The sequence below is a fragment of the Babylonia areolata genome, chromosome 29 (genome assembly GCF_041734735.1).
Source record: "Babylonia areolata isolate BAREFJ2019XMU chromosome 29, ASM4173473v1, whole genome shotgun sequence".
NCBI classification, from domain to species: Eukaryota; Metazoa; Mollusca; class Gastropoda; order Neogastropoda; family Buccinidae; genus Babylonia; species Babylonia areolata.
Window position 1 is genome coordinate 1,892,806 of NC_134904.1, and position 8,294 is coordinate 1,901,099.

Below are 8,294 nucleotides of genomic sequence, written 5' to 3' on the forward strand. Positions count from 1 at the left end.
CCCAGATCATCTGGCGTTGAAGTGTGCTTTGTGATTGTTCCCCCCCCCCCCCCCAATCGTCTGGGGTTGTATTGTCCTTTGTGATTGCCCCCCCAAATCATCTGGCGTTGAATTGTCCTTTGTGATTGCCCCCCCCCCAAATCATCTGGCATTGAACTGTCCTTTGTGATTGTTCCCCAAATCATCTGGCGTTGAATTGTCCTTTGTGATTGTCCCCGAAATCATCTGGCATTGAATTGTCCTTTGTGATTGTCCCCCAAATCATCTGGCGTTGAATTGTCCTTTGTGATTGTCCCCGAAATCATCTGGCGTTGAATTGTCCTTTGTGATTACCCCGCCCCCCCCCCCCCCAAATCATCTGGCATTGAATTGTCCTTTGTGATTGTCCCCGAAATCATCTGGCGTTGAATTGTCCTTTGTGATTGTCCCCGAAATCATCTGGCATTGAATTGTCCTTTGTGATTACCCCCCCCCCCCCAATCATCTGGCATTGAATTGTCCTTTGTGATTGCCCCACCCCACCCCCCCGAATCATCTGGCATTGAATTGTCCTTTGTGATTGCCCCCCCCCTCCCCCTCCCCCTCCCCCCCTCCCCCCCCAAATCATCTGGCATTGAATTGTCCTTTGTGATTGCCCCCCCCCCCCTCCCCTCCCCCCCCAAATCATCTGGCGTTGAATTGTCCTTTGTGATTGTCCCCGAAATCATCTGGCGTTGAATTGTCCTTTGTGATTGCCCCCCAGATCATCTGGCGTTGAATTGTCCTTTGTGATTGCCCCCTAATCATCTGGCTTTGTGCTTTGTGATTGTCAAATCATCTGGCTTTGTGCTTTGTGATTGTCAAATCATCTGGCTTTGTGCTTTGTGATTGTCAAATCATCTGGCTTTTAACTGTACTTTGTGATCCCCCCCCCCCAACGGATTGTGCTGTTTGACGCCCCCTCCCCCCTCCCCCACTCCCCTTGAAAGAGTTACCTTTTAGTTTCTGTTCTCTGATTCACACTCACATAGTTAGCTTTCATAGTGTGCTTTATTATTCCCCTTGAAGCAGTCAGCTTTAAGAATGTTTTTATTATGATGATTTCTCTTCAAACATATGGTGATTTCTCTTCAAACATGGCTTAACAATGTGCTTTGTGATTCAGTCAACGATCGTGCCGACAGATAATGCTGCTTTCATTCTTTGAAGACGCTGGCTGTCAGGTTGTCTGATTTTTAATTCCCTCAATGAGCTTGGTGCCAGTTTATGTGCTTTTGGGTCTCTAAACATGTTGTTTGTCAGATTAGGGTTTTGTTCTGAGTCTCTGAAAGATTTTGTTTTGACTCTCTCAAACAGTTGACTATGTGAATGTGTTTTCTAAGTCTTTCAAAGTGCTGGGTGTGATATTACGTGTTTCGTTTTCAGTTCCTGGAATAGCTGACTGTCATGCTGTGCTGTTTATTTATTTTGATCATTTTCTCCAAGGATTGTTTGACAGATTGGTGTGTGTGTGTGTGTGTGTGTGTGTGTGTGTGTGTGTGTGTGTGCGCGCGCGTGGGTGGGTGGGATGTGTGTGTGTGTGTGTGTGTGCGTGGGTGGGTGGGATGTGTGTGTGTGTGGGTGGGGTGGGGGGTGGGTGGGATGTGTGTGTGTGTGTGTGTGTGTGTGTGCGTGGGTGGGTGGGATGTGTGTGTGTGGGGGTGGTGGGGGGTGGGTGGGATGTGTGTGTGTGTGTGTGTGTGTGTGTGGGTGTGTGGGGTGTGTGTGTGTGTGTGTGTGTGTGTGTGTGTGGGTGTGTGGGTGGGTAGGTGGGATGTGTGTGTGTGGGGGTGGGGGTGGGAGGTGGATGTGTGTGAGTGTGTGTGTGCGTGCGTGTGCGTGGGTGGGTGGGATGTGTGTGTGTGTGTGTGTGTGTGTGTGTGTGTGTGTGTGATGTGTGTGTGTGTGTGTGTGCGTGGGTGGGTGGGATGTGTGTGTGCGTGTGTGCGTGCGTGGGTGGGATGTGTGGCTGTGTGTGTTGGGAGGGTTGTACAGGTGTGTGTATCAAATGTGTGTGTGTGTGTGTGTGTGTGTGTGTGTGTGTGTGTGTTGGGAGGGTTGTACAGGTGTGTGTATCAAATGTGTTTATGTGTGTGTGTGTGTGTGTGTGTGTGTGTGTGAAGAAGCAGAAAGAGAAGAAGGAGAAGAAAACCCCCCCAAAAAACCAGATGGTGGGTGAGGAGGAAAACCTCTTCCTTGCTGTCAATCTGGCAAAGAGAAAGAAATCTCCAATAGCATTCTCGGGTAAAACACACTCTGGTAAACGAAGCTATTTAGCCCAAGTCGGTGGTTTATTTAGCAAAGGAAACCTCGGATCAACAACCCCTTCTTGCTGCCTCGCAAGTCGCCATCGGGAAATGAGAACAGTTAAAAAAAAAGAAAAGAAAAAAAAAGACGATTCCTAAAATGAAGAAGAAGAAAAATAGAGGAAATACCACTTTCCATGATTCTGACAGAGTGACAGCCGTGACAAACATTAATGATGTTGCTCTCTAATGGTGGATCAGTTTCAGTGTCCGTTTCAAGGAGGTGTCAAAGCGTTCGGAATGATCCACATTCGCTACACCACATCTACTTTTAATTAAAAAAACTAACAAAAAAACAAAAACAAAAAAACGTGTATACTGGTTAACAGTCAATGCCTTAGCATTGTGAAGCACAGAACTAAAAGATGAAATCGTCAGAAACAACGACAACAAAACTATACAGGAGTTTGGTTGGAAATTACTGGCCTTTGCTTGTCAGAAGCAAGAGCCAACTTCACTCCCCTTATGCTAATATTCAACAGTCAATTGAGTCATATCTGTCCCTTTCCGATAACCAACCTCTTCCTGTTTCTCTCTGTCTGTCTCTGTCTCTGTCTCTCTGTCTCTGTCTCTCTCTCTCTGTCCAGCCACACCCGGACGCTGTGCCAGTCACCACCCAACATACAGCTCCACAGTCTCCTGAAACTGACTGATGCCTATCTATTTAACACAGTACGAGATCATATGATATGATATATATATATATATATATATATATATATATATATATGGTAAGCACATCTAGGTTGTATGAATAGCCATTAAAATAAGGGAAAATAGAACAAAAGAAATGGAAATAAACAAACTACGTATGAAATGATAAAATGAAACACACACATCAGTCACAAAACGCTCGATTAAATCATTCCTTTACATACACATAATCTCAAACAAAAATTACAGCAAGTTGAAGTAAAAAAAAAGAGAAGTAGATTAATGACAAACAAATATGACTTGCATTTTATGCTCACATATATCCCAGATATAAAATGCAACATACGACAGTACAACATCTTTTACACAGTCCAGTCAGTGCATTCACATCAATCTTTAACATACTGACAGATCGAACCAGATTTTCAGCGCAACTTGCATTGCGTTAACATAATGCATGTTTTAGTTAAATTTATTTACCTGCTTAAGTATATTTGAGTACTTTAATTCAGGGTCCTGACCGTTATTCTCTCTCCTCCTCTCCCACTCTCTCTTTGAGAGAGAGAGAGAGAGAGAGAGAGAGAGAGAGAGAGAAGGGGTGAGGGAGAGGTGGATATACATATGCATTTTTTCTGTTGTTGTTGTTGGTTTTAAGTCACTCATTGTGAGATTAATTCAGTTCCGTGGATGACAGGCATTCTGATTGTGATGATGAATTATATATATATATATATATATATATATATATATATATATATATATATATAGAGAGAGAGAGAGAGAGAGAGAGAGAGAGAGAGAGAGAGAAGGAAGGTGGAGTGGAGAGGGACACTCTTTCTCTGTCTCTCTCTGTGTGTCTCTCTGTGTGTCTCTCTCTGTGTGTCTCTCTGTGTGTCTCTCTCTGTGTGTCTCTCTGTGTGTGTGTCTCTCTGTGTGTGTCTCTCTGTGTGTGTCTCTCTCTGTGTCTCTCTCTGTGTGTCTCTCTCTGTGTCTCTCTCTGTGTGTGTCTCTCTGTGTGTGTCTCTGTGTGTGTCTCTCTCTGTGTGTCTCTCTCTCTGTGTCTCTCTCTGTGTGTCTCTCTCTGTGTGTCTCTCTCTGTGTGTGTCTCTCTGTGTGTGTCTCTCTGTGTGTGTCTCTCTCTGTGTCTCTCTCTGTGTGTCTCTCTCTGTGTGTCTCTCTCTGTGTGTGTCTCTCTCTGTGTCTCTCTCTGTGTGTCTCTCTCTGTGTGTCTCTCTCTGTGTGTCTCTCTCTGTGTGTCTCTGTGTGTGTCTCTGTGTGTGTCTCTCTCTGTGTGTCTCTCTGTGTGTCTCTCTGTGTGTCTCTCTGTGTGTGTCTCTGTGTGTCTCTCTCTGTGTGTCTCTCTGTGTGTCTCTGTGTGTGTCTCTCTGTGTGTGTCTCTCTGTGTGTCTCTCTGTGTGTGTCTCTCTGTGTGTCTCTCTGTGTGTCTCTCTCTGTGTGTGTCTCTCTCTGTGTGTGTCTCTCTCTGTGTCTCTCTCTGTGTGTGTCTCTCTCTGTGTCTCTCTCTCTGTGTCTCTCTCTCTGTGTCTCTCTCTGTGTGTCTCTCTCTCTGTGTCTCTCTCTGTGTGTGTCTCTCTGTGTCTCTCTCTGTGTGTGTCTCTCTCTGTGTGTCTCTCTGTGTGTCTCTCTCTGTGTGTCTCTCTGTGTGTCTCTCTCTGTGTGTCTCTCTCTGTGTGTCTCTCTCTGTGTGTGTCTCTCTCTGTGTGTCTCTCTCTGTGTGTCTCTCTCTCTGTGTCTCTCTCTGTGTGTGTCTCTCTGTGTGTCTCTCTGTGTGTCTCTCTCTCTGTGTCTCTCTCTGTGTGTCTCTCTCTGTGTGTCTCTCTCTGTGTGTCTCTCTGTGTGTGTCTCTCTGTGTGTCTCTCTCTGTGTGTCTCTCTCTGTGTGTCTCTCTCTGTGTGTCTCTCTCTGTGTGTGTCTCTCTCTGTGTCTCTCTCTCTGTGTCTCTCTCTCTGTGTCTCTCTCTGTGTGTGTCTCTCTCTGTGTGTCTCTCTCTCTGTGTCTCTCTCTCTGTGTCTCTCTCTCTGTGTCTCTCTCTCTGTGTCTCTCTCTGTGTGTGTCTCTCTCTGTGTGTCTCTCTCTGTGTCTCTCTCTGTGTGTCTCTCTCTGTGTGTCTCTCTGTGTGTGTCTCTGTGTGTCTCTCTCTGTGTCTCTCTCTGTGTGTCTCTCTCTGTGTCTCTCTGTGTGTGTCTCTCTGTGTGTGTCTCTCTGTGTGTCTCTCTCTGTGTGTCTCTCTCTGTGTGTCTCTCTCTGTGTCTCTCTCTGTGTGTGTGTCTCTCCGTCTCTCTCTGTGTCTCTCTCTGTGTGTGTGTCTCTCCGTCTCTCTCTGTGTCTCTCTCTGTGTGTGTGTCTCTCCGTCTCTCTCTGTGTCTCTCTCTGTGTGTGTGTCTCTCCGTCTCTCTCTGTGTCTCTCTCTGTGTGTGTCTCTCTCTGTGTCTCTCTCTGTGTGTCTCTCTCTGTGTGTGTCTCTCTGTGTGTCTCTCTGTGTGTGTCTCTCTCTGTGTGTGTCTCTCTCTGTGTCTCTCTCTGTGTGTCTCTCTCTCTGTGTGTCTCTCTCTCTGTGTCTCTCTCTGTGTGTCTCTCTCTGTGTGTGTCTCTCTCTGTGTCTCTCTCTGTGTGTCTCTCTCTCTGTGTCTCTCTCTGTGTGTCTCTCTGTGTGTCTCTCTGTGTGTCTCTCTGTGTGTGTCTCTCTCTGTGTCTCTCTCTCTGTGTCTCTCTCTGTGTCTCTCTCTGTGTGTCTCTCTGTGTGTCTCTCTCTCTGTGTCTCTCTCTGTGTGTCTCTCTGTGTCTCTCTCTGTGTCTCTCTGTGTGTCTCTCTGTGTGTCTCTCTGTGTGTCTCTCTCTCTGTGTCTCTCTCTGTGTGTCTCTCTGTGTCTCTCTCTGTGTCTCTCTGTGTGTGTCTCTCTCTGTGTCTCTCTGTGTGTCTCTCTGTGTGTCTCTCTCTCTGTGTCTCTCTCTGTGTGTCTCTCTGTGTGTCTCTCTGTGTGTGTCTCTGTGTGTGTCTCTCTCTGTGTGTCTCTCTCTGTGTGTCTCTCTGTGTGTGTCTCTCTCTCTGTGTGTCTCTCTCTGTGTGTCTCTCTCTGTGTCTCTCTCTCTGTGTCTCTCTCTCTCTGTGTCTCTCTGTGTGTCTCTCTCTGTGTCTCTCTGTGTCTCTCTCTGTGTGTCTCTCTCTGTGTCTCTCTCTGTGTGTGTCTCTCTGTGTGTCTCTCTGTGTGTGTCTCTGTGTGTGTCTCTCTGTGTGTCTCTCTCTCTGTGTCTCTCTGTGTGTGTCTCTCTCTGTGTCTCTCTCTCTGTGTGTCTCTCTCTGTGTGTCTCTCTCTGTGTGTCTCTCTGTGTGTGTCTCTGTGTGTGTCTCTCTCTGTGTGTCTCTCTCTCTGTGTCTCTCTCTGTGTGTCTCTCTCTGTGTCTCTCTCTCTGTGTGTCTCTCTCTGTGTGTGTCTCTCTGTGTGTGTCTCTCTCTGTGTGTGTCTCTCTGTGTGTCTCTCTGTGTGTGTCTCTCTGTGTGTCTCTCTGTGTGTCTCTCTGTGTGTCTCTCTCTGTGTCTCTCCCCGTTCTCTCTCTCTCACTCTCTCTCTCCTCCGCCTGTCTCTCTCTCTGTCTCTCCCCGCTCTCTCTCTCTCTCTCTCTCACTGTCTCTCTCCTTTCTCCCTTTCTTTCTCTCTCTCTCTCTCTTCCGCCCTCTCTGTCTCTCTCTCACCCCCATCTTCACAATGTCTATCCTTTTCAACGCCAGTAATTGCATTCTGTGATCATGAGAGCGCGGAAGTTCCACAAGGTTCACAGCAGTCACAGCAAGTCATCAGCCTGTAATTCATTTCGCTGTCAGGGAAGAGTTGTCATTTGCTTCTGCTTGTTACGATGCTAAATCCATATACACAGTTATATTGGTTTTGTTGTTGTTGTTTTTTTCTCTTTCCATTTCTGTTGGATATTCCTGTTTGTATTTTTCTCTCTCATTTTCTGTTGCTAGTTTTCAGCTTCTTTTTTTTTTTCTTGCCACTATCTTACCCCCCATCCCCCGTTGACCTACTCTCTCCTACCTAAATCCCACACCCCTTCTACATATGCTCCCTCTCGTCCTATCCCCGTGCCCTACACCCACCTCCCCACCCCTATCATACTCTACCCCCATCTACCTACATCCACCACCCAAAACTCACTTCCCCCTTGCCCTTACACGCCTTTCCTTATCTGGCGAAGACTTTCAAAACAGTAACATAAAGAAAACAACAAAAAACAGACAACACATTTTCCTCCAAAGAACGGAGGAGTATAATTTACTGCCTGTGATCCCACGCACACATCGCCCTAACCCAAAGCTAAACTTCGCAAATAATCAGCCACTACAGTGACACCCAGCCAAATTGCAACCATCATAATCTCAAAGTGTACCGTAATCAAATTTTAGCATGTTTGTTTATTTTGTTTCTTTTCATTTACCGACCTTCGCTGACTTATAATCAGTACGTATGTATGTGATATAATCTTTTTCCATGATTCGTTATACCATCTTTACCATTTTTGTGGTTTCATTTCACAATTTTGAGAATTTTTTTTATATAATTGCGGCACTAATGTCACACTACATGACACAAAGATAAAGTGTGACAAATCAATAAACTTACTGAAACGCTCTCAGCGTGTATACTGATCAACAGCCAGTGCCTTAGCAACGTGCCAAACTGCATGTGAATCAGAAATAAAACAAATAAAGTCATAAGAAACAACAAAATTTTTAATTATTTGGAAATTACTGCCCTTTGCTTATCAGAAGGAAATACAGCTTCACTCCCCTTATTGCTGATATCGGTTCAACGATCAACTCATCTGTCCCTCTCCACTCCACCTTCCTTCTCTCTCTCTCTCTCTCTCTCTCTCTCTCTCTCTCTCTCTCTCTCTCCCTCTCTCTCTTTATATAATTCATCATCAAAATCAGAATGTAATGTCTCCAGTCTTATGGACATGTCCTGTCATCCACAGAACTGAAGTAATATCATAATGAGTGACTTAAAACCATCAACAACAACAGAAAAAAATGCATATGTGAGACAGAGAGAATGAGAGAGAGAAAGAGGGGAGAGAAAAAAAAAGAGGAAGACAGATGGAGAGAGAGAGAGAGAGAGAGAGAGAGAGAGAGGGAGAGACACACACACACAGACGGACTCACAGAAATACACAAACATAGACTCTGAGAGAGAGAGAGAGAGAGAGAGAGAGAGAGACACACACACACACACAGACGGACTCACAGAAATACACAAACATAGACTCTGAGAGAGAGAGAGAGAGAGAGAGAGAGAG